This window comes from Dendropsophus ebraccatus, chromosome 12 (genome assembly GCF_027789765.1).
Source record: "Dendropsophus ebraccatus isolate aDenEbr1 chromosome 12, aDenEbr1.pat, whole genome shotgun sequence".
In the NCBI taxonomy this organism is placed as follows: Eukaryota; Metazoa; Chordata; class Amphibia; order Anura; family Hylidae; genus Dendropsophus; species Dendropsophus ebraccatus.
This window is the reverse complement of record NC_091465.1, coordinates 9,638,550-9,666,458: the sequence shown is the minus strand read 5'-3', so window position 1 is coordinate 9,666,458 and position 27,909 is coordinate 9,638,550. Positions and strand designations below refer to the sequence as shown.

The window sequence follows — 27,909 nt, the reverse complement described above, 5'->3', positions numbered from 1 at the left end:
CACCCCTCCCCGCTGATGGGCCGGCCCCGCTCTACCTCCTGTCAGAGTGACAAAATTCTCTCAGTCCACTGCCTACCAGACATAGATAGGGATCGAAGGGGGAGTTAGGCCAGTCACGCAGATAGAGAGCTCCTAAAAGTACAGCCGTGTGGTAAGCGTTCCCAGCTCTGCGCACTGACAAGATCCTGCAGCCAATATGTCCGACGCTCCAGCAGAAGAATCTGCGCCGACCGCACAGGAGGTCAACCCAGCGGCTGTAGAGACCCCCTGCACCGAACTCAAAGCTGCCCTGGAAAAATGGTGAGTGACCCCCGAAAAACCCAGAAACGGAGGGTTACCCAACCGTACAGATATTTTAACGGAGGGTTACCCGACCATAAAGATATTTTATTAATGAGATATATAACGTAACGTTATATTATACTTTATTATTTACTATGTTGCATTATATTATACCATATTATGTTATATTATTTCGGATTTTATACTATGCTATGTTATTTTATACCGTATTATATACTATGTTATGTTATACCGTATTATATACTATGTTATGTTATACCGTATTATATACTATGTTATGTTATACCGTATTATATATTATGTTACGTTATATTATATTACATTTTATACTGTGTTATTTTATGCTGTATTATATACTATATTATACACTTGGCAGGATGTTATAGCCAGTTGATTTGTATTACATTAGATGCTATTATAATTATATTATGGCCCATCCATATGATATGAAACAGCAGCTCAGCGACCTTATGTAATATCATATGGGCTCATATAGAGAGTACGTCTCACGAGGCCGCATCCACAGTCACAGGCTAATAATACCGCCATCCTGGAGCATAATAAAAGGTTATACAAACCAGATGGGAAGAAAGTGAAATTTTTTAGAAATGTCTGACACGCCGGCTTGGATGTGCAGCCTTGTACTTATGTCCTTGACTCCAAAGTCCTGTCACGTTTTTTGTGACGTCATCTGGTCAAGTGATAGATAGATAGATAGGAGATAGATAGGTAGATATGATATAGATAGATAGATAGATAGATAGAACACCAGACTAGTAAATACAAAATGACTGCTTCCCTAAAATGGCAGATCCTCGTCGTCCATAGAGATATATAACCCAGCTGTAGATTATAAAGGTCATGAGGTAACATGGCTGTAGATTTCTCCCATAATCTGGGTTATTATGAATCATATGATGCATAATCTACCATTTGTCAGAGATCCCAGTGAATTCTTGGGGTCTCCTATATGTGCGCCCCGACCTCCGGCCTGTGGAAGGAAACACATTATTCTGCTCATACAGATGATACGTGGAGGGACGTGCCGGCTCCTCTACAGAATTATATAATGTACGGAGGCCAAACAAGGAGACGCCAGGAGGGGTGAAGTGTGGTTTTATTAAAGGGACAGTACCCCAAATATTCATCATTATACAAAGTCACTGACATCCGTATTATATTAGTGCAGGGCAGGGGCCCCTGTGTTATTCTTATCCATAATCACCTATTGTCTGTGGCCCTTTATACCATTTTTTTACAGCTCTGAAAAAATTGTGTTCTTTGGGATATAGATAAAAGCCAGAATTCAGTTTTCATAGTGCGTCCTGGTACTTCTGTCTGATGCCGGATGGGCCGCTGTTAGCAAAAGGCAGAATGGGCCTGAAGTTTACTTTCACCTGTTGACTAAGGCCTGGCCTATAATCCGACCTGCTGGGCAGATTGCCAGTGGGCAGCTGAGGTGAGACAGTTAGGTGACTACAATCGCCCATTCCAAATTATAGATTTTTTTTCTTAATTTCCCATTACCTATTGGATTTATACATTGATTATAGGCCAGTGATACTTACCCCTTATCCAGGAGCTGCCACAATGAATCCTGTGTGTGTCGGCTTATTATGTGGCAAAGCTGATGAGGAGCCTGGAAGCAATGTAAATATATGCAGGGTCTGATCTGGGGTCTGAGCTATTATCATTACTCTAGTCTGGTGTGTAAATTCTGGGGCCTGATCTGAGGGGTACATTTATTTATTGATCTGGGGTCTAAAATGATTATTTAGGGATCTGGTCTGGACTCTGAGTGAATTTTGGGGCCTGGTCTGGACTCTGAATAGACGAGATCTTAGGGTCTGGGGTCTACAATAAATATAGGGGTCTGGTGTCTCTATTTATGTAGGGGTCTGGTCTGTGGTGTGAATCTATTTTGGCCTGAATGAATTTTGGGGTCTGGTCTGGGGTCTGAATGATTAATAAATGATAGAAAGTTTTCATTTATGTTATGTTGTTCCTTTTTGGGGGGTAAGGACCTATGAAGTGAAGCGGACAGCCTGCTCTTAGTACATGGCGTGGCGATAGTGTATAGATATGGGGGCTGGTGGAGTTTTTGCACCAGGGCGGCTTTGAAGCCCCAGTAGAAATACACTGGTGGTCCTACCCCTATGCCCCCCAATACCACTAGGCCTCATTCATAAAACTAAGAAAACACAAAGTGGTTGCCCGTAACAACCAGGCAGGACATGATCAAGGACAATGAAGTCAGTGACTAGTTGCTACGGGCAACCATTCATGTTTTGATGGCAGCCTCTGTGTGTACAGGGATATACAGGCCCTACAGCTACTGTGTGTACAGGGATATACAGGCCCTACAGCCTCCATGTGTACAGGGATATACAGGCCCTATGGCCTCTGTGTGTACAGGGATATACAGGCCCTACGGCCTCCGTGTGTACAGGGATATACAGGCCCTACAGCCTGTGTGTGTACAGGGATATACAGGCCCTACAGCTACTGTATGTACAGGGATATACAGGCCCTATAGCTTCTGTGTGTACAGGGATCTACAGGCCCTACAGCCTGTGTGTGTACAGGGATATACAGACCCTACAGCCTCTGTGTGTACAGGGATATACAGGCCCTACAGCCTCCGTGTGTACAGGTATATACAGGCCCTACAGCTACTGTGTGTACAGGTATATACAGGCCCTACAGCTACTGTGTGTACAGGGATATACAGGCCCTACAGCTACTGTGTGTACAGGGATATACAGACTCTACAGCCTCCGTGTATACAGGGATATACAGGCCCTACAGCCTCCGTGTGTACAGGGATATACAGGCTCTACAGCTTCTGTGTGTACAGGGACATACAGGCTCTACAGCTTCTGTGTGTACAGGGATATACAGGCTCTACAGCTTCTGTGTGTGTACAGGGATATACAGGCTCTACAGCTTCTGTGTGTACAGGGACATACAGGCTCTACAGCTTCTGTGTGTACGGGGATATACAGGCCCTAAAGCCTCTGTATGTACAGGGATATACAGACCCTACAGCTTCTGTGTGTACAGGGATATACAGGCCCTACAGCCTCTGTGTGTACAGGGATATACAGGCCCTATAGCCTCCATGTGTACAGGGATATACAGGCCCTACAGACTCCATGTGTACAGGGATATAAAGGCCCTACAGCTTCTGTGTGTACAGGGATATACAGGCCCTACAGCTTCTGTGTGTACAGGGATATACAGGCCCTACAGCCTCCATGTGTACAGGGATATACAGGCCCTACAGCCTCTGTGTGTACAGGGATATACAGGCCCTACAGCCTCTATGTGTACAGGGATATACAGGCCCTACAGCTTCTATGTGTACAGGGATATACAGGCCCTACAGCCTCTGTGTGTACAGGGATCTACAGGCCCTACAGCCTGTGTGTGTACAGGGATATACAGACCCTACAGCCTGTGTGTGTACAGGGATATACAGACCCTACAGCCTCCGTGTGTACAGGTATATACAGGCCCTACAGCTACTGTGTGTACAGGGATATACAGGCCCTACAGCTACTGTGTGTACAGGGATATACAGACTCTACAGCCTCCGTGTATACAGGGATATACAGGCCCTACAGCCTCTGTGTGTACAGGGATATACAGGCCCCACAGCCTCCGTGTGTACAGGGATATACAGGCTCTACAGCTTCTGTGTGTACAGGGACATACAGGCTCTACAGCTTCTGTGTGTACAGGGATATACAGGCTCTACAGCTTCTGTGTGTACAGGGATATACAGGCTCTACAGCTTCTGTGTGTACAGGGACATACAGGCTCTACAGCTTCTGTTTGTACAGGGATATACAGGCCCTACAGCTTCTGTGTGTACAGGGATATGCAGACTCTACAGCCTCCGTGTGGAAAGGTATATACAGGCCCTACAGCCTCCATGTGTACAGGAATATACAGGTCATTGCTGTGTACAGGGATATACAGCTCTGTGGGTACAGGTATATACAGGCCATTGCTTAGCAACCAAAACATATAATTAGAGTATGAATTATATCTATAGAGTTCCCCTTTAACATTCCTTATGTCATGACACCAGCGGCGGGGGTTCATAGTATAGGCTGTAACTGTATAACCGCTATGGTGTAGTGACAGGCTCCCCGCGGGTATATGGCCATAACTCAAAGATCACCAGATCTCGCTGCCGGAGTCGCAGGCGTAAACAAGTAATATAAGTATCATGAAGTTACACACACAGCAGTTATATTTATGGAGCCTGTCAGTGCCTCACGTCTCAATGTGCACAGTGCACAGCCGCGGGGCTGGAGACCCAAAACGACAGTGACATAAGAATACAGAGGAGACATAGAGTATACAGCATATGGTGGTGGTGGTGGTGGGGGGTCTGTATACAACGAATAGGAGATAGATAGATAGATAGATAGATAGACCTCCAGACTTGAAGTTGAAAAATACGTGATTTATTCCATACGTGATATACAGGGAAACAACAGCGACGTTTCGCTCCTCCAATAGGAGCTTTCTCAAGCCAGTGAATACACACATAAAAAAGCAGGTGTTATATACATCAGTGATAGGTCAATTAGTGACGTGTACTAAAGTGGGAGTGAATAAATTAATAAATTACACAGTTTCGGTATCTCTCTCGTAAGGGAAATTACATTCCAAAAGATAAAGTGCACTATATAATAGTGAAATGTATCGGTGACATAGATGAAAAATGCAAAAATACATAATAGAGCAGTAGTGGATCCCACACGGACAGCCACAGTTCCGGCATCTCATAACAAAGGATGAAGGTGAACCGCACGCTCACTTGGAACGCACGGCCATATTGTGAATTGTAAAGCGTCTCGGTATCCAGGCAACTGGTGATGACGTCAGATGTAAACATCAACTGGAAAAACCAGTTCCCATGATCAGCCACATCGATGAGACCATCCAATTATCACAGGAATTCAAACCCACCGATCGCTCTCTTACCGGAGGGTTTGAATTCCTGTGATAATTGGATGGTCTCATCGATGTGGCTGATCATGGGAACTGGTTTTTCCAGTTGATGTTTACATCTGACGTCATCACCAGTTGCCTGGATACCGAGACGCTTTACAATTCACAATATGGCCGTGCGTTCCAAGTGAGCGTGCGGTTCACCTTCATCCTTTGTTATGAGATGCCGGAACTGTGGCTGTCCGTGTGGGATCCACTACTGCTCTATTATGTATTTTTGCATTTTTCATCTATGTCACCGATACATTTCACTATTATATAGTGCACTTTATCTTTTGGAATGTAATTTCCCTTACGAGAGAGATACCGAAACTGTGTAATTTATTAATTTATTCACTCCCACTTTAGTACACGTCACTAATTGACCTATCACTGATGTATATAACACCTGCTTTTTTATGTGTGTATTCACTGGCTTGAGAAAGCTCCTATTGGAGGAGCGAAACGTCGCTGTTGTTTCCCTGTATATCACGTATGGAATAAATCACGTATTTTTCAACTTCAAGTCTGGAGGTGCTGCAGTTGAATTTTCTTTATCTAGATAGATAGATAGATAGATAGATGGGAGATAGATAGATAGATAGGAGATAGATAGATAGATAGATAGATAGATAGATAGATAGATAGATAATCACTATAGAAGTAAGGCCATGGATAGTATCAGTATTACGGGCTGCGGTAAGTTGGGAGTGTTACCGCTCGGGTCAATGCTCTGTAGTTGTAGTTGTTGTTATCACAGGTTACAGGTACAAGGGCCACAGCCGCCGCCGCCGCTAGCAAACTCTTAACCTCTGATGTGATCGGACATGTGATTCAGGAAGCCATAGAGGAGACCAAGGACCAAGTAAACCCCTCACCACGACATCCATCCAATCAACCTATCAGCAGGAAGAAGACTGCCCAGGAAGGTGTCAATGACCCTATAGGTGCCAGGTTGGCATCATGCTGGGCGTCCATTACAGCAGTTTTCTCTCTCATCCCTATAATATAGACAATGTCAGATGCTGCCGGTGCCCGCTCCCAGTCTATCACGGCCAGAGCTGCTGGTGACCCACATTTACCCTGGCACATCGCCATGGTTACAGTGATCCGCTCATCAAATGCGTTTTTCTACCTAGTAACTGGGCGCTGCCAGGCCTATAGGAAGACTCTATGGATTGTGGGGGGCATCATACAGGGCAGAGGTCCTCTGACATCTGGAAACCCAGATATTCTCATGCTGCTGCTCTGATATTGTTTAGGCACTATATGGCCGTATTATGTAGACACTGTATGGCAGTATCATGTTGGCACTGTGTGGCCGTATTATGTAAGCACTATATGGCCGTATTATGTAGGCACTGTATGGCAGTTTTATGCAGACACTATATGGCAGTAATATGTAGGCACTATATATGGCAGGTTTATGTAGGCACTGTATGGTAGTATTATGTTTGCACTGTATGGCAGTATAATGTAGGCACTGTATTGCAGTATTATGTTTGCACTGTATGGCAGGATAATGTAGGCACTATATGGCAGGTTTATGTAGGCACTGTATGGCGGTATTATGTTTGCACTGTATGGCAGGATTATGTAGGCACTGTATGGCAGGATTATGTAGGCACCATATGGCAGGATTATGTAGGCACTATATGGCAGGATCATGTTGGCACTGTGTAGCCATATTATGTAGGCACTATATGGCAGTATTATGTAGGCACTTTATGGCAGTATCATGTTGGCACTGTGTGGCCATATTATGTAGGCACTATATGGCAGTATAATGTAGGCACTATATGGCAGTATAATGTAGGCACTGTATTGCAGTATTATGTTTGCACTATATGGCAGGATTATGTAGGCATTATAAGGCAGTATTATGTAGGCACTGTATGGCAGTATTATGTAGGCACTGTATGGTGGTATTATTTAGTTACATTATGCCGCTACTATGGTACTGGTGCCTTAATGTATATTCTTAAGGCCCAGTACATTTAATATATGGCAGTACAATGCAGGCACCATATAGCATCATTATATTAGTATTGTGGTTGTATTATTTAGACACTGTATAGTGATAACCTTCAGTATTATATAGGCCCTAAATATATTAGGATGTGACTCTATGAGGTACATCATGAAGCAAACTATTTCATGGGCACTGTATAGTAGTAAAATGGGTATGTGCTGCTGTATGTTGGTATATTATTTAAGCACTATCTGGCAGTATTATGTGGGCACTGTATATTACTGATGTTGAGTGCTGTTTAGTAGCTTAGACACAGCACAGCACTACTGTATGAGGATTATGTTGCGGTATTATGTGGGTGTAATCCATGATACTGGAACTGTATGTGCTGCAGTGTGTTGGTATATTGTTTTGGCACTATATGGCAGTAATACATGAGCCATAGATATGTCCCTGGTGTCGAGTGCTGTATTGCGGTATACTGTTTAGGCACAGTACAGCACCACTATATGGGCATTATGTTGCGGTATTATGTAGGTATAGTGTATGATACTAGAACTGGAAAGAGGTACTGTATGTTGGTATATTATTCGATCACTATATAGTGGTATAATGTGAACACCTATGTCACTGGCGTCTGGTACTGTATAGTGATACATTATTTAGGCACTGTCCACTGTGTATACATTGCCCTGCGGTATTATGTGGGCTCAGTATGGCACTACTATGTGTGCAACAATAGAACAGTAAATGACGGCACACTGAGATGTTATTGTGAAGGTGACAATACTATTTGGGAACCGACCAGTTGTCACTTTTGCAAAAATAGCCTCAATAAAATTTGTTACATTTACCCCTTTAAGAGTCATGCGGTCCCATAAAGGTATTTAAAAAAAAACTTTCCGCAACAGCATTGTTAAAGTCAAATACGTAATAAACTTCCTGCTCCAGGCGACTTGTATGAGAGTAAAAGTTTGTGCACACTGTATCCACAGTCCTGGGCTGGTTGGCACCCAGGAGGGGTCCGCATGCATGGCCGCTGATGCGGGCTGACAGGGAGCTGGCTGTTTATCTGACAGCACAACCCCGGGGGCTGACACTCCCTGCCCGCAGCCTGTAGATGGCAGGGGGGGCTGCTGAGTCAGCCCGGGCCTCATTAGCCACAGATAAAGAGGCAGGATAGCTGGGGTGCAGTTATGCAGGAGTAATGTGGCGAGTCCTGTTCTGTCCCCGATACACGGGGTGCAGCTTCACAGTCAGAGGAGGACGACCTGTACCTGTATAACCCCCAGCATTCAGAGACTAGAGAGGTGTAGATATTGTGGTGCCCATAAGACTGCTCCTGTTCACTGACAGCAAGCAGGGATCTTAAAGGGGTTATCCAGCGCTACAAAAACATGGCCACTTTCTTCCAGACACAGCCCCACTCTTGTCTCCAGCTTGGGTGGGGTTTTGCTGCTCAGTTCCATTGAAGTGAACGGAGCTTAATTGCAAAACGCACCTGATCTGGAGACAAGAGTCGTGTTGTCTCTGAAAGAAAGTGGCCATGTTTTTGTAGCACTGGATAACCCCTTTAAAAATTTAACAAAAAATGGAGAAAACTGAAACAGCTCCCCCAGTCATAGGAAAGGTTTGCATGCAGAAAACAGTAACAGCAAACTGGAGTGTATACCTCTATATACCAGTCATATCGCTACTAAAGATTAGCGAACCTTGAGCATACTCGGTTTTATCCAAACTCAGGTTTTCAGCATTTGATTATCAGTGGCTAAAGAAGTTGGATACAGCCCTAAGGCTGCCTGGAAAACATGGATATAGCCATAGGCCATAGGTTGTAGCCATGTTTTTCAGGACTTCCTAGTCCACAATGCGCTCGAGGTTCACTCATCTCTAATAGTCACCAAATAATTACTGCATTCCCAGTTCTCACTGCCTCACACCCCTCATCTCCAGCCGCCATTGTCCGGTCAATGAAGAGGTTGAAGAGTATGATGTACAGTTACTCCATGAACACTGCAATCTGCTGCCTGAGGCAAGATAGTCATCTCGCCTCATGGTAGATACAGCCTTGGCTGAGGGTTTGCTACAGTTGTATCCAATCTGGAACCCTATGAGCTGAACACGTGCAGCACAGCTCTCTCTAGTGTTCTAGTTTGCTACAATGTATCAGCGCATGGGGTTCAGACAGTTTAGGAGTATCTGGACTGGATACACTTGTAGCCTTAGGTTTGGGAAGTATTAGATCTGTACAGGTATCGGCCGTTGAAGAACGTCCTAATACAGAGACAGCAAGCAGAGCTCTTGACAATGATAAGGGACTGAAACACAAAGTATATGAGACAGTAGCAGAAGTGTGTGTGTCAGGATGAATCAGCATTATATCCATCTACTACTCTCCCTATCCTCGGACTACAGGCGCAGTCTCCTCCTTATCTGCAGTCACACGTCTCCCCGTATTCCGCTATCTCTCTTACACAGGAGGAGGAACGGAGCAAGATCTTCATCTACTTTTCTTTCAGCTAAAAATAAAAACTTGCTAAACTGGACAAAACTAGTGATATGGGGCCCCTATAACCAACCATGGTGGGGGCCCCTATAACACCTCGGGAGGGGGCCCCTATAACCAGCCCTGGAGGGGGCCCCTATAACCAACCATGGTGGGGGCCCCTATAACCAGCCCTGGAGGAGGTCCCTATAACCAACCATGGTGGGGGCCCCTATAACCAACCAAGGTGGGGGCCCCTATAACCAGCCCTGGAGGAGGCCCCTATAACCAACCATGGTGGGGGCCCCTATAACAGCCCTGGAGGGGGCCCCTATAACCAACCATGGTGGGGGCCCCTATAACAGCCCTGGAGGGGCCCATATAACCTGCCCTGGAGGGGGCCCCTATAACCATCCCTGGAGGGGCCCATATAACCTGCCCTGGAGGAGGCCCCTATAACCAACCATGGTGGGGGCCCCTATAACCTGTCCTGGAGGAGGCCCCTATAACCAACCATGGTGGGGGCCCCTATAACCTGTCCTGGAGGAGGCCCCTATAACCTGTCCTGGAGGAGGCCCCTATAACCATCCCTGGAGGGGGGCCCTATAACCATCCCTGGAGGGGGGCCCTATAACCAGCCCTGGAGGGGCACCCTATAACAAGCCCTGGAGGGGCACCCTATAACCAGCCCTGGAGGGGGCCTCTATAATCCCCCCTGAAAGGGCCCCCTATAACCAGCCCTGGAGGGGGCCCCTATAATCCCCCCTGAAGGGGGGCCCCTATAACAGCCCTGTAGAGGACACCTATAAGCAGCCCTGGAGGTGGCCCCTAATGCGTTCAAAGCAGATTGCAGGGTTAACCCTTTACATGCTGCAGCTGTAGACGTCAGGGCTGTCGGTTCTTATAGTGCTACTGCCGTCTGCTCCCTGACCCTGCAGTCTGTAAGCTGAGCAGGAAATTAAGAGCACAGACAGGCCTGGGGGGTATCATGCTAAGAATGTTCTGGAACAGGCTTCTAGATTCCGGAGCTGGTCACATGGTACTGAGCACCCATAACCCTGTCCAGAGATCTGATAATCCGCTGGATCTCCTTATAGGATCACATTCTTCATGTTAAACTCTAGATGCTGTGAAGCTACAAAATCCTGACTCCTGCGTGCGCCATATATCTAATGGTTTTAGCTTTTACCACTTGTAACATTTGTTTGTACTAGACTTGGGTTTTAAAGGGGATTGCCAAAATGGCTGCTATTTTCCACAAACAGCGCCACCTCTGTACTCAGGTTGTGTGTGGTATTACATTTAGCTCCATTAACTTCAATGGACCTGAACTGAAATACCAAGACAAGAGTGGTGCTCTTGGGGTTATCCAGTGCTATAAGAACATGGCCACTTTTCCCCCTCTCTTGTCTCCAGATTAGAAGGGGTTTAAAACTCAGTTCCATTGAAGTAAATGGAACTTAATTGCAAACCACACCTGAACTGGAGACATGAGAGGGGGGAAAGTTTTTTGCAGCACTGGATAACCCCTTTAAGGAAAAAAAAAACAGCCATGTTTTTCGAATCCTGGACAAGCCACTTTAAAGAGTTACTTCATTTAACAAAAACTTTTGACATCATACACGGGCATGACAAAACATTTCATTACTCGCAGCCATGACGCTCAGACACCCTCAGGTGACTAGAATGAGCCGGGATTATTATAGAATCCGTCACCTGCAGTCAAGGAGAGAAGAGCTCAACTGAGTGCTTCTCTCGTCCTGTTCTGATAATTGGTAATAGTCTGAACACCCAGACCCGACTGATCACATGCCTCAGTAACACTCCAAACTCCAGTCTAAGCCTAAGGCTGGGTTCACACTACGTATATTTCAGTCAGTATTGTGGTCCTCATATTGCAAGCAAAACCAGGAGTGGATGAAAAACACAGAAAGGATCTGTTCACACAATGTTGAAATTGAGTGGATGGCCGCCATATAACAGTAAATAACTGCCATTATTTCAATATAACAGCTGTTGTTTTAAAATAACAGCAAATATTTGCCATTAAATGGCGGCCATCCACTCAATTTCACCATTGTGTGAACAGAGCCTTTCTGTGTTTTCAATCCACTCCTGGTTTTGGTTGCAATATGAGGACCACAATACTGACTGAAATATACGTAGTGTGAACCCAGCCTAAACAAATGTAACTTTATGATTTCCGCTGCCTTCCTGTCAGTGTGATGTTGCAGGGTTGGACCACAAGATGGCGATATAACACACAGTATATTACACACTAAAGAACCACACTGGGTCTTTACTATAGGATAAAACTTTCAAAGTTTGCATGACTTTTCCACAAAGTTATCAATACTAAAATATTTTTTGGTCTTTTTTGACACTTAAGTATTTACTGTCACATAATTATCCTTGCATTGGCATTCAGGGGGCTAGGAAAGCTGGGTGACAGACTGTGCAGAGCTGCATTGGCGGACATACTGCTAACAGGTATTACTAAGTAATGGCTGAACAGACAGAATCGGACAGACAGGATAGTACTCCGGTATACAGACAGGACTGTACTCCGGTATACAGACAGGACTGTACTCCGGTATACAGATAGGATTGTACTCCAGTATACAGACAGGACTGTACTCCGGTATACAGATAGGATTGTACTCCAGTATACAGACAGGACTGTACTCCGGTATACAGACAGGATAGTACTCCGGTATACAGATAGGATTGTACTCCAGTATACAGACAGGACTGTACTCCAGTATACAGACAGGACTGTACTCAGGTATACAGACAGCATTGTAGCCTGGTATACAGACAGGATTGGACTCCGGTATACAGACAGGATTGGACAGGATTGGACTCTGCGTCCGGCATGCAAGAGCGGAGAGCAGCGGCCAGATAATGTGAGGAACGGGGCGTGCGGACGGGCGTGCGGGAGGGAGTCAGCGGCTGGCCAGATAGTGTGGAGCGGCGGGGAGTCAGCGGCGCGATAGTAAGTTTGAAGCCGGGAGGAGGAGGGGGAGCGGCGGGGGGCATGAAAAGCAGCCCCTGTGTGAGAGGCGGCGGCGGAGCGGGCGGTGATAGGGATAGCACAGGTACTACTCCCCCATTATCTGCAGATAATGGGGGAGTAGTACTTTGTATATGTGCCCAGCACCGAGCAGGGAGGGAGGGGGGAGGTAGATGGCACCTCTCTATCTCCCTGCTCGGTGCCCTGCATATGTATTCATTGAATACATTTATGGGACACTTTGGGGAGCAAGGACACTTGCTCCCCAAAGTATTCCATAAATGTATTCATGAAGTCACAAAAGTACAGTGCATAACATTACATTACATACACTGTAATTCCTATGGAGTGTCCAGCAGGGGCGCACTTTATATAGAAGTCAATGGTACTCCATAGGAATTACACCATTCGTCGTAACGTCACTGGATCTGAGAGAATTCTAACACTTCCTGATACACTAAATTAAGGGAAATAGCAGTATATGAGCATTTCCCATAATTAATGTACATTAGAAAAATGTATAACTTTCCATAAGTAATAACATATAAAAAAATAATTTTGTCCAGACTTCTCCTTTAACCCCTTAACGACAAAGGGCATATATTTACGCCCTGTTGCCGTTAAGGACGTTCAGAGCGGGGCCGCGCGGCGACCCCGCTCTGAACCGCGGCGGTCCCGGGTGGCGCTTGTAGCCCGGGATCGCAGGTATTAGCGGGCACGGTCCGATCGCCGTGCCCGCTAATACAGTAATCAGATGCAGCTGTCAAACATGACAGCTGCATCTGATTACCGGATTCAGCCGTTCCCTGGGGTCTAGTGGAGGAGATCGCTCCTCCGGGATGTTATCCCGGAGGAGCAATCTCCGTTTCTGAAGCCGGCCGGGGACCGCTCCAAGATGGCGCCGTCCCCGGCTCGGCACTCGTTTACTTCCGGCTGCGGCAGCCGGAAGTAAACGAGTGCCTATCCCATGGATCTCTGCAGCATATCTATGCTGCAGAGATCTCTATGAGAGATCAGAGCACTTATACTAGAAGTCCCCTAGGGGGAATAACCCTAACCCCAGGGGGGAATAACCCTAACCCCAGGGGGGCTTCTAGTATAAGTGTTAAAGTTAAAAAAAAAGTGTCATTATTAATAAAAAGCCCCCTCCCCTAATAAAAGTCTGAATCACCCCCCTTTTCCCAGGTTATAAATAAAAGTAAATAAATAAATAAATAAATAAACATGTTTGCTATCGCCGCATGCGTAATCGCCCGAACTATTAATTAATCACATTCCTGATCTCGCACGGTAAACTGCGTCAGCGCAAAAAAATCCCAAAGTGCTAAATTGCGCATTTTTGGTTGCATCAAATCCAGAAAAATTGTAATAAAAAGCGATCAAAAAGTCGTATATGCGCAATCAAGGTACCGATAGAAAGAACACATCATGGCGCAAAAAATGACACCTGACACAGCCCCATAGACCAAAGGATAAAAGCGCTATAAGCCTGGGAATGGAGCAATTTTAAGTGACATATATTTGTTGACAATGGTTTGAATTTTTTACAAGCCATCAGATACAATATAAGTTATACATGTTACATATCGTTGTAATCGTAACGACTTGAGGAACATGCATAACAAGTCAGTTTTACCACAGGGCGAATGGCGTAAAAACACATTTCCCCCAAATAAATAAAATGCGTTTTTTTTTTCAATTTCACCACACTTTGAATTTTTTTCTGGTTTCGCAGTGTACTTTATGCAAAAATTCAGCCTGCCATTGCGAAGTACAATTAGTGACGCAAAAAATAAGGGCTCATGTGGGTTTCTAGGTGGAAAAATGCAAGTGCTATGGCCTTATATACACAAGGAGAAAAAAACGAAAACGCAAAAATCGAAATTGGCTCTGTCCTTAAGGGGTTAAATGCAGTGGACTGAAAGAGCAAGCAGCGATTGGCTCTCTGCTCTGCCACAAGAGACTTTGGGGGAGATTTATCAAACATGGTGCAAAGTGAAACTGGCTCAGTCACCCCCGGCAACCAATCAGATTCCACCTTTCATTTTCCACAGAGTCTGTGACCACATCACCGAGTGTGTGTATATATATATATAGATATATATATATATATATACACACAAATACACAGTGTGCCTTTTGTTGTTTGTGGGGGCCCGGTACAGTTTTTTTACTATGGGGCCCCATGAATCCTAGCTACGCCCCTGCAGACAGGATTGGACTCAGGTATACAGACAGGATTGGACTCAGGTATACAGACAGGATTGGACTCAGGTATACAGACAGGATTGGACTCAGGTATACAGACAGGATTGGACTCAGGTATACAGACAGGATTGGACTCAGGTATACAGACAGGATTGGACTCCGGTATACAGACAGGATAATAGGACCCCATTTTAAACAACTTGTAAAATTTACTTGAAAAAGGTATCTTAGTGCAAACACTCACTAACAAACATTGCTCAGGTACTCAGTGCAAAAATAGTCAATAACAATGCTTCAACAGGTAGATAGGTGAGTTAATAGAAGAAACAGTAACAGGTGATAGGGACCGGATAGGAGGGCCCTTGCCTAATGTACTATATACTCTGCCAGGATGTGGTTAAGTGTTTCTGTAGTGTTTGAAGAAATCCTGGTACTCACATATGGATGAGTCTGAGCTATTTCACCTAATCGCCTTCTGCCCCACAGTGTCGGGTTTCTGTCCTCTGGGGTAGTACAAGTCCCAGGTCTCTGCACTGGGTGGAGCTGGCTTGTAGTGTCCTTCCTACAAAGCAGAGCGCTTGTACCTAGGAGTCTTGTTTAGCAACCCATGGTGTTTGGATAGCTAGTGTAGTGAAAACAGGTCTGCTCTCTGCTCCCTCTGTGAATAGAATGAACTTCAGGAAGTGTAGACTAAGGAGAATAGAAAAATTGTGTTTAGCTACACTTAGTGTTATCTGCAGCTGTGCTGTGAGAGAGTGACATCTAGTGGTTGGAGAAAGGAACAGCGGCCTCCTGTCCTAACCTGTGACACTAGAGTCAGACACCTTTACCAAGGTGTAAGAAGAGAAAAGAAAACATTTAGTGGGACCCTACACAGACGGGATTGTACTCTGGTATACAGACAGGATAGTACTCCGGTATACAGACAGGATAGTACTCCGGTATACAGACAGGATTGTAGCCCAGTATACAGACAGGATTGTACTCCAGTATACAGACAGGATTGTACTCCAGTATACAGACAGGATTGTACTCCGGTATACAGACAGGATAGTACTCCGGTATACAGACAGGATTGTACTCCTGTATACAGACAGGATTGTACTCCAGTATACAGACAGGATTGTACTCCTGTATACAGACAGGATTGTACTCCAGTATACAGACAGGATTGTACTCCAGTATACAGACAGGATTGTACTCCGGTATACAGACAGGATAGTAGCCCAGTATACAGACAGGATTGTACTCCGGTATACAGACAGGATTGTACTCTGGTATACAGACAGGATTGTACTCCGGTATACAGACAGGACTGTACTCCGGTATACAGACAGGATTGTACTCCGGTATACAGACAGGTTAGTAGCCCAGTATACAGACAGGGTAGTACCAGGGCCGTTTCTAGCTTTTCTGCTGCCTGAGGCAAAAAAAATAAATGGCGCCCCCCCCCCCCCCCCCCCCCCATCAATTCATCAATTATGTACTATTGGTAAATTAATTATTTTCACATTGTGTATTATGATGGTCTGCAGAACCTCATCATACACCCAATCTGCTGCAGGACCTCATACTACACCTCAGCTGCTGCAGAACCTCATCATACACACCTCAGCTGCTGCAGGACCTCATAATACACACCTCAGCTTCTCAGGTGATATATAGCAGCACAAGTGGATATACATGTACACTATGCCCCAGTCTGTACATATACAGTATATATCACATGTGCTGCTATATACCACCACCTCCAGCACTATGCCCCAGTGTACATATACAGTATATATCACATGTGCTGCTATATACCACCACCTCCAGCACTATGCCCCAGTGTACATATACAGTATATATCACATGTGCTGCTATATACTACCACCTCCAGCACTATGCCCCAGTGTACATATACAGTATATATCACATGTGCTGCTATATACCACCACCTCCAGCACTATGCCCCAGAGTACATATACAGTATATACCACCACCTCCAGCACTATGCCCCAGTGTACATATACAGTATATATCACATGTGCTGCTATATACCACCACCGTGGCGCACGCGTTGTACATGCACAACAGCCAGTCGCAGCGGCCCCACGCTCCTGTTCCACATTGATTGGTTGAGCACGCCAGGAGCAGGCTGGCTGCGGTGAAAGGAGCGGGCCAGGACGGGACAAGCTGCGGTGGGAGGAGCGGGCCGCACGGAAAAAAGCGGGCTGCGGTGGGAGGAGCGGGCCGCACAGAAAAAAGCGGGCTGCGGTGGAAGGACCACGGAGGGGTGAGGTGGCAGAAGCGCCGATTCGGACAGGTGGGGGGAGGCGGTGGCAGGGGCGGGATTGTCAGGTGGAGGAGTGGAGAGGGGGATTTGTCAGGTGGGAGAGTGTGAGTGTGTGGGGGGGGATTTGTCAGGTGGCATAGTGTGTGTGTGGGGGGATTTGTCAGGCGGGATAGTGTGTGTGGGGGGATTTGTCAGGCGGGATAGTGTGAGTGTGTGTGTGGGGGATTTGTCAGGTGGGATAGTGTGTGTGGGGGGATTTGTCAGGTGGGGTAGTGTGAGCGTGTGTAGGGGATTTGTCAGGTGGGGTAGTGTGTGAGTGTGGTGGGTCATGTGGGGTAGTGTGTGAGTGTGTGTGGAGTGTCAGGTGGGGTAGTGAGTGTGGGGGGGATTTGTCAGGTGGGCTAATGTGTGAGTGTGTGTGTGTGTGTGGGGGGGGGGGGGGGGGGGTCAGGTAGGGTAGTGTGTAAGTGTGGGGGGGGATCTTAATTAGTGTGCCCCTGTCAGCGGCCGCCCCTCCGAAACATCATGCTCAGACTGACGATAGTGCCGCCCACCCACAGCCCACGGGACCGCAAGTTTATTGGGAGGATACGGCCTGCGAGGAGATCAGAAGAGAGAAGGACGCGCTGTATTTCAGAATAAGGTGAGTATAATGTTTTTGTTTGTATTTGGCAATGCGGGGTGGGGGGGGGGGAATGGGGGCTGTATTATGGAGCAGAGCACAGGGGGATTACTGTGGGGGTGCAGCACGGGGGGATTACTATGGGGGTGCAGCACGGGGGGATTACTATGGGGGTGCAGAACAGGGGGAGTACTATGGGGACAGCACAGGGGGGATAACTACTATGGGACAGAGCACAGGGGGGATTATTACTATTGGGGCACTGCACAGGTGGCCTTATTATTATATCGGAGCACAGCAGGGGATTCTAGTGTGTGTGTAGGGGGGAGAGGTCAGGTGGGGTAAGTAGTGTGTAGGACTAGGACTACAAAGCCATCAGCAAAACCATGCAGCACCAGAAGTCACACTCATGCCTGATAGAGAAAAGACACGTGCTGCCGGGAGAGGAGCTGCAGGAACGGGTCACAGGAGAGTTGTTGTTTGTTTGTTTTTTTCTCTGGTGGGGGCACTGTGGGGGGGACACTAGTAATTGGAGCATAGAGGGGCTTTAATCAAATATATGGGGCACAGATCGGGCTTGAAGTGAAAAATATGGGGCATAGAAGAAGGATGTAAATATACACGTGGTGTAAACTGCTCACAGCAACCAATCACAGCTCCTCTTATATTTTTACCAGAGCTGAAAGCTGAGCTGTGATTGGTTGCTGTGGGCAGTTTACACCAGGTGTATATTTACACCCTTTCATAAATCTTCCCCTAAGCGTTTACTGTGCAAGAAAGAGGCAGATCAGCTAGGACAGGTGTGTGTGAGAGCCGGTGATGCAGCACATCGCACTCACATTGTCACACAGTGTGGCTCCTGGCAGTGTCACTCTGGTTGTGTCCCCTCTGTGTTACCTGGAGGAGGTGCACACTATAGAGAATGGAGGAGTACGGAGGGGGTGCACACTATAGAGAATGGAGGAGTACGGAGGGGGTGCACACTATAGAGAATGGAGGAGTACGAGGGGGTGCACACTATAGAGAATGGAGGAGTACAGAGGGGGTGCACACTATAGAGAATGGAGGAGTACGGAGGTGGTGCACACTATAGAGAATGGAGGAGTACGGAGGTGGTGCACACTATAGAGAATGGAGGAGTACAGAGGGGGTGCACACTATAGAGAATGGAGGAGTACGGAGGTGGTGCACACTATAGAGAATGGAGGAGTACAGAGGTGGTGCACACTATAGAGAATGGAGGAGTAGGGAGGTGGTGCACACTATAGAGAATGGAGGAGTACGGAGGTGGTGCACACTATAGAGAATGGAGGAGTACGGAGGTGGTGCACACTATAGAGAATGGAGGAGTACAGAGGTGGTGCACACTATAGAGAATGGAGGAGTACAGAGGTGGTGCACACTATAGAGAATGGAGGAGTACGAGGGGGTGCACACTATAGAGAATGGAGGAGTACAGAGGTGGTGCACACTATAGAGAATGGAGGAGTAGGGAGGTGGTGCACACTATAGAGAATGGAGGAGTACGGAGGTGGTGCACACTATAGAGAATGGAGGAGTACGGAGGTGGTGCACACTATAGAGCAGGGGTGGGGAACGTCCGGCCCGCGGGCCGGATCCGGCCCGCAAGGTCCTTCGATCCGGCCCCCGGCCCCCCGGCTGATAGTAAAATGTCCCTGCTGTATTCTTCACCACGCTCCTTAGCAGTCAGGGAGCGCAGTGTAGAGGTGGGCGGGCACAAGGCCGCCGTGCGATAGGCCGCATCCCCTGTCACTCCCACTTATTGGTTGCGTTCATCAGAGCGGCCAACCGCTGCGGCGCAACGACTGTCCTCCGCGCCATCATCTGCCACATGCTGTGTCCGATAGGTGGAGGTCCCCTGGAGACCTGGAAACAGGTGCGGGAATGCAGGGGGAATAAGGAGCGGGAGTGCGGGGGACTCAGCAGCAGGTGAATGAGAAGCGGAAGTGCGGGGGAATGAGGAGCGGGAGTGCGGGGGGTTCACGGGAGGCACAGCTGTGACAGCATGATATACAGGGGACACATGTGGCAGCATTATTCTGTGCCCCTGGCTATAATGCTGCCTCATGTGCCCCCTGTATATCATGCTGCCTCATGTGCCCCCTGTATATCATGCTGTCTCATGTGCCCCCTGTATATAATGCTGCCTCATGTGCCCCCTGTATATAATGCTGCCTCATGTGCCCTCTGTATATAATGCTGCCTCATGTGCCCCCTGTATATAATGCTGCCTCATGTGCCCCCTGTATATAATGCTGCCTCATGTGCCCTCTGTATATAATGCTGCCTCATGTGCCCCCTGTATATAATGCTGCCTCATGTGCCCCCTGTATATAATGCTGCCTCATGTGCCCCCTGTATATAATGCTGCCTCATGTGCCCCCTGTATATCATGCTGCCACATGCTGTGCCCCCTGTATATCATGCTGCCAAATGTGCCCCCTGTATATCATGCTGCCACATGCTGTGCCCCCTGTATATCATGCTGCCACATGTGCCCCCTGTATATCATGCTGCCACATGTGCCCCCTGTATATCATGCTGCCACATGTGCCCCCTGTATATCATGCTGCCACATGCTGTGCCCCCTGTATATCATGCTGCCACATGTGCCCCCCTGTATATAATGCTGCCACATGTGCCCCCTGTATATAATGCTGCCACATGTGCCCCCTGTATATAATGCTGCCACATGTGCCCCCTGTATATCGTGCTGCCTCATGAGCCCCCTGTATATAATGCTGCCACATGCTGTGCCCCCTGTATATCATGCTGCCACATGTGCCCCCTGTATATCGTGCTGCCACATGCCGTGCCCTTGAATATAATGCTACCAAATGCAGTACCAGCCCACGTAAAACGCATCGCCGAGGAAAAGCATTTCCAGCCATCACATTAACAGGGAGTTTATTTTCATTTTTTATAATGTTATTTTGTACGGCCCTCGAACTATTTTGCAAAATTCCAAATGGCCCCCGACAGGAAAAAGGTTCCCCACCCCTGCTATAGAGAATGGAGGAGTACGGAGGTGGTGCACACTATAGAGAATGGAGGAGTACGGAGGTGGTGCACACTATAGAGAATGGAGGAGTACGGAGGTGGTGCACACTATAGAGAATGGAGGAGTACGGAGGAGGTGCACTCGAGAGATTGGAGGTTGAGGGGATTGAGCTGTGTGGGGAGAGGCAGTCTTGGATCTGTGTTTCCTTTGGTGTTTGCAGTATAAGTTAATGTGGCCTGGGGTCTGAAGTTACATGTTGGGGTATGCATTTTAGGCCTGTGTCATACATTTTTTTTGGGTCCAGGTTATGAATTTATTTCAGCGTCTGTGAATTCCATTTAGTCAGCAGTCTGAAATAATTTATTTAGGCGTCGGATAGGGGAACAGCACAATGACAGGAGTGGGGAAAAATCCTCTGTAATGGCTCTGTATTCTACCTGTGACTGTCTGACCACTGCTGTATACTCTCAGCATCTGTGTACACCTGCTATGGGATATCACTGCTGTATACTCTTCTATAGTCTGCAGGGAGTAATACTTTACACATGTAAGAAAATAATGTGACAGTAGTAAAGCTAAAAAATTTCTGCTCAACATAGTGCAATAGGTGTGTGGGGAATATATATGTGGGCTGGTGGGGTTTGTGTGCCAGGGCTGCTTTTCAGCCCCAGTCCGGCCCTGGTACATATACAGTATATACCACCACCTCCAGCACTATGCCCCAGTCTGTACGTATACAGTATATATCACATGTGCTGCTATATACCACCACCTCCAGCACTATGCCCCAGTGTACATATACAGTATATACCACCACCTCCAGCACTATGCCCCAGAGTACATATACAGTATATATCACATGTGCTGCTATATACTACCACCTCCAGCACTATGTCCCAGTGTACATATACAGTATATATCACATGTGCTGCTATATACCACCACCTCCAGCACTATGCCCCAGTGTACATATACAGTATATATCACATGTGCTGCTATATACCACCACCTCCAGCACTATGTCCCAGTGTACATATACAGTATATATCACATGTGCTGCTATATACCACCACCTCCAGCACTATGCCCCAGTCTGTACACTATAGTAATGAAGGGGCTGGAGTCCAGCACAGGCAGGAGGAGGGGGAGCACACACTGACAGGATACAACTAGCTGGAGGAGCCGAATCTTGTGTTTGCTGCTATTATCAGTCTGTTGTCACAAAGACGGATTATGTGCTTTCCTCAGTGTGCACACTCTCCTAGAAGCACTCTGCACTGCCTGTAGCTCACACATCCACACAGAGCACCACACAGTTGTAATCCCAGAGCTACAGACCTGGCACATGGCTCCCTCCTGGGTCTGAGACCTGCTCCCTCCCCCCCCCCAGCTCTGCTGCTCCAGTCCACTGGCTGTGTTCCTGTCTCAAGCCTCAAGATTCTCATCTGGGTGTCGATTCTTCAGTCATTCTTCAGTTCCTCTCATCATCATCTTCTCTAATCATCAACAGCAAGTATTTCATTCAAGTCTCATTCCACCCAGCATCTCAGCTTCAGTATCACTACTACTCCCATCATTCAGCACGCTACTCTCACAGCCTATTGCAGCATCACCCATTACTCTGCTTTATCCAAGTCTGTCTTATTCCCGGTTGCATCCGGAGAGACTGTTACTACTAGTTACCACCGTTACAATAAATATACAACTACCGTTGTTTCTGAACCTTGGCATTGGTGTGATAATTGGTGCCCTGACTAAGGACAACGAAGAATCGCATGCCCAGTATTCCTGCATGGTCAGGAGCCCGGTTTCCAGCTGTATCCCCCTCGTGCCTACACCGTGACCACATTATCCCACAGCTGCCCCTGCCTGTTAGCACCATCTATACTGCGGAGTGGCCCCTAGGAGCCAGGGCATAGCACTCCGGTATACAGACAGGATAGCATTCCGGTATACAGACAGGATAGTAGCCCAGTATACAGACAGGATTGTACTCCGGTATACAGACAGGATTGTACTCTGGTATACAGACAGGATAGTACTCCGGTATACAGACAGGACTGTACTCCGGTATACAGACAGGATAGCACTCCGGTATACAGACAGGATAGTACTCCGGTATACAGACAGGATAGTACTCCGGTATACAGACAGAACTGTACTCCGGTATACAGACAGGATAGTAGCCCAGTATACAGACAGGATAGTAGCCCAGTATACAGACAGGATAGTACTCCGGTATACAGACAGGACTGTACTCCGGTATACAGACAGGATTGTACTCCGGTATACAGACAGGACTGTACTCCGGTATACAGACAGGATTGTACTCCGGTATACAGACAGGACTGTACTCCGGTATACAGACAGGATAGTAGCCCGGTATACAGACAGGATTGTACTCCGGTATACAGACAGGATTGTACTCCGGTATACAGACAGGTTAGTAGCCCAGTATACAGACAGGGTAGTACTCCAGTATACAGACAGGATTGTACTCCGGTATACAGACAGGATAGTAGCCCAGTATACAGACAGGACTGTACTCCGGTATACAGACAGGACTGTACTCCTGTATACAGACAGGATTGTACTCCGGTATACAGACAGGATTGTAGCCCGGTATACAGACAGGATTGTACTCCGGTATACAGACAGGATTGTACTCCGGTATACAGACAGGTTAGTAGCCCAGTATACAGACAGGGTAGTACTCCAGTATACAGACAGGATTGTACTCCGGTATACAGACAGGATAGTAGCCCAGTATACAGACAGGACTGTACTCCGGTATACAGACAGGACTGTACTCCTGTATACAGACAGGATTGTACTCCGGTATACAGACAGGATTGTAGCCCGGTATACAGACAGGACTGTACTCCGGTATACAGACAGGATAGTAGCCCAGTATACAGACAGGACTGTACTCCAGTATACAGACAGGACTGTACTCCAGTATACAGACAGGATAGCACTCCGGTATACAGACAGGATTGTACTCCGGTATACAGACAGGATAGTACTCCGGTATACAGACAGGACTGTACTCCAGTATACAGACAGGACTGTACTCCAGTATACAGACAGGATAGTAGCCCAGTATACAGACAGGATTGTACTCCGGTATACAGACAGGACTGTACTCCGGTATACAGACAGGATAGTACTCCGGTATACAGACAGGACTGTACTCCGGTATACAGACAGAATAGTAGCCCAGTATACAGACAGGACTGTACTCCGGTATACAGACAGGACTGTACTCCAGTATACAGACGGGATTGTACTCCGGTATACAGACAGGATAGTAGCCCAGTATACAGACGGGATCATGACTGTAACTTGTCTCTTGTCTTCTTGTTCCTGCAGTGCAGCAGAGAAAGGAGAAGAAAGTTGCCAGGATCTAATCCAAGCCTATAAAGAATGTATGAAATCTCTGGGGCTGCAGATATAACGTATCATGAGGTAAGAGCGCGGCATATGGTAACACGGGGGGCTCTGGTTATAGGGGGTTCCGCTGCCGGCCAGCCGTACTAAGAGGCATGCGGGGGAAAGAGGGCGGGGCTTTGTTTAAATCTGGTGTACGTATACGCCACTCTTGATAAATGTCCCCCATTGGCTTGGGTGCAAACATTCTACTTAAAGGAATTGTTCAGCTAAAATCTTTCTTTTTTTTCAGATATGTAATTTACTTCTATTAAAAATTCTAAAGTCTTCCTATACTTATTAGCTGCTGTATGTCCTGCAGGAAATGTTTTATTTCAGTCTGACACAGTGCTCTCTGCTGACATCTCTGGCCGAGACAAGAACTCTGTCTCGGTTTTCTCTGAATCCCCATAGAAAACCTCTCCTGCTCTGGACAGTCTCGGCCAAAGATGTCAGCAGAGAGCACTATGTCAGACGGAAAATAATAAATGATAAAACAGAAAAAATACTTCGGGAGCGGCAAGTGTCTGTCAGAAAAAATTCTGGATACACTTAAAAACCAAAACTAAGACACTTAGGGTGGGTTCATACGGAGGAATTCTCGCGGATAATGTCCACGGAATTCTGCAGTATGTCCGCGCGCACGGCCGCACGCCTTTCCGCCGGCTCCATAGACACCATTCTATGGGCCGGCGTATTCCGCTATCCGCCGAAAGAAGTGACATGTCATGCAATATTCCATGCTTTAAAGTCGGTATTAAGAAAAAGAGATCGCTCCCCATTTTTCTGGCTTTTTATTGCTTTTTTTCTCTACAGACTAAAAATAAAACATTTCCTGCAGGACATACAGTAGCTGATAAGTATGGGAAGACTGGAGATTTTTTTGTAAATTACAAATCTATATAACTTTATGACACCAGTTGATTTGAAAGAAAACATTTTTCGCTGGACAACCCCTTTAACAACCATCATCCCGGTGCCTCACATGTAGCTTCCAGATGAATTGTCTGGGTCTTTGATGCAGAACTAACAGCTCAAGCCATAAAAAATTAGAGACACATAAATGTATACCAGCGAGACCACAGCTTTTAGAGCAGATGGTGGTCGGTAACCAGGGGCTGGCTGGCAAATTTTAGCCTGGGGGGCAAGCACACAGCAGTGGCCCATGAGTAGCGACCAATCACTAGGGTACATGTACCTAATATTACCAATAACACTATACAGGGGGCAAATAATACCGCCATAACCACATATCACCACCACATACTGACTAATACCATAATACTGTATACAGCATCCAATACGCAGACCATTTATACCCCCATACAGTGAGCATATTACAGCACATATACTGTACATCCAATGACTCACAAGTGAGGTCTTCTCTGATTGGAGTCTTCCTCTTTCGTTGTTTTCCCCATCTGGCCCAGGCCGCCATGATGACGTCTTCTGGTCACAACCCATCTCCACAGAATCTGTCGGACACACATCTTAGGCTCTGCGCTTTTATAACATACCTACCCACCTTTATACAAGCTGCCCATCCATAGTGCCCCAAATGGTAATAATGCCCCCTTTTGTAGCCCATGCAGTATTATTTCCCTCCCTTAACAGTACCCCTTATTACTGCCCCATACAGAAGGTACCCCATAATAGTGCCACCACACAGTAGTTACTTTAATATTCCCCCATACAACAGATAATCCTATAATAGTGTCCCAAATAAAAGTTAATCCCCCCATAGTACCCCATAATGTAGGCAATGCCTCCCAATACTGCCTTATATACTAGTTAATTCCCCCAAATGTGCCCCATGTTGTAGTTAGCCCCCCAATAGTGCCCCATATAGTTTTTAAGCCCCCCCCCCATAGTGCCTCATATGGTAGCCAATCCGCCCTATAGTGCCCCATATAGTAGCCAATACCCCTAGTATCCCATATAGTATCCAACCCCCTAATAATGCCCCATATAGTATCTAATTCACCCAATGGTGCCCCATATAGTAGTCAATCCTCACAATAATGCCCCATATAGTATCTAATCCCCAGAATAGTGCCCCATATAGTATTCAATCTACCCCAATAGTGCTCCAGACCCTCCCCTCTGTGTAGTGCCCCCTCCAGTGACACCAGCCCATCTCCCCACCCCCTGGCAATGCCCCTAGCAGAAAAAAAAAAAAAAAAAAAACAGCAACTCACCTGCCAGTCGTTCCCAGCAGCTCCTCTCCCGGCAGAGCGTGCACTCCCGCAGGGTACAGAGACACTGACTGTGCCGGGTGTCCCTGCAGCCTCTATAATACGATAGAGGCTGCAGGACACATCCGGCACAGGATGCGTCTCTGTCCCCTGCTGCCCGCGCCGGAAGATGGCGGAAGTGCGCGCTCTGCCTGGAGAGGAGCTGCTGGAAACGCCTGGCAGGTGAGTTGCTGTTTTTGTTTTTGTTTTTCCCCAGGCTGGTTAAACGGAGAGGGCCCCTGCTGTGGGGCCCCCTCAACAAAAGTTATTAGCAGCCAAAGTGCTGCAAGGCTAAGTGGCAGTAGGTGGGCCCCTCAATTCATTAGGGGAACCGGCCCGGCCCAGCCCGTCACTGTCAGTAACCTAGACAATGATCAACTCTATGGACACACCACAGTACAACATAGTGTAATATTACAAAGTGCTCCTGGTAACAACAGCGATTTCTTTTCTCCCTCCTTACAGGTTGGGGTTTTCCGGAGAGGGTCTGTGTGTTCCGAGTCCTCCACTTCCCCATCATCCTGTCCCCTTTAAATCCGACCATTGTCTTGGGACGGACGGATGGGAGAGCCTTGCTCCATGTGATGACGCGCTGTTTTATCATGTCCCAGCCGCCGCTCACCTGTGTGTACCCACCTTGTACAACTCCTCCTGTCAGCGGGCCGTACACAGACTCTGGCGAGGCCGCCAATAACCTCGGAACCACGACGACCACCATAAAACTGTATACCGTTAGAATTTATCTTATTTCCCATGTATGATTGTTTGCAGATGCTGCGTTCATTAGGAGAAATTATTTTTCAAAAATTTAACAGGAAAGACGACAACATCAGGACCTGGGGGGGGGGGGGGATGGGTGGAAATGTTTCTAAAAAATGACCGTCATGTGATCGCCATGGTTGGTCGGTGTTGTCCATCTATACATGTGTGTAGTAACAAGGGACCTCAGGCAGAGCGGATGTCTATTCTGTCACCCCCTCGTCAGCACCGGGAACAAAACAAAAACTAAAAATTGAAAAAATTTTGTTCAAATTGAATCAACCAATAAAAGAAAAAAAATGTTTTACCTGTTGAATCGAGAATTGTCAGCTATGATCTATTATAGATGTCAGGCTGGCGAAGGAGGTAAGTATATGTTTTTATGTTTTTTTCTGCCAGACTGAACACATTCTTCTGTCCTGTATACTGGATGTAATCCTCAGTATCTGCTCTTATTCTGTATATATAGATAGCCCTGCAGTTCCTGACACAAACATTGGTGGCAGCAGAGAGGCCTGAGTCAATGGAAGTGTAAATGTAAAGAAAAATACAAAGTAAAATAACTTTATTAAAGCAG

General features: G+C 46.9%; 1 long non-coding RNA gene across 1 annotated transcript; it reads left to right on the top strand.

The window, feature by feature from the left end:
* The first annotated feature begins 48 nt into the window (after positions 1-48).
* Positions 49-27,648, top strand: LOC138769357 (uncharacterized). The gene is made up of 3 exons (XR_011359238.1): positions 49-300; positions 24,283-24,378; positions 27,039-27,648. It is a non-coding gene; the product is annotated as an uncharacterized lncRNA (long non-coding RNA).
* The last annotated feature ends 261 nt before the right edge of the window (positions 27,649-27,909 follow it).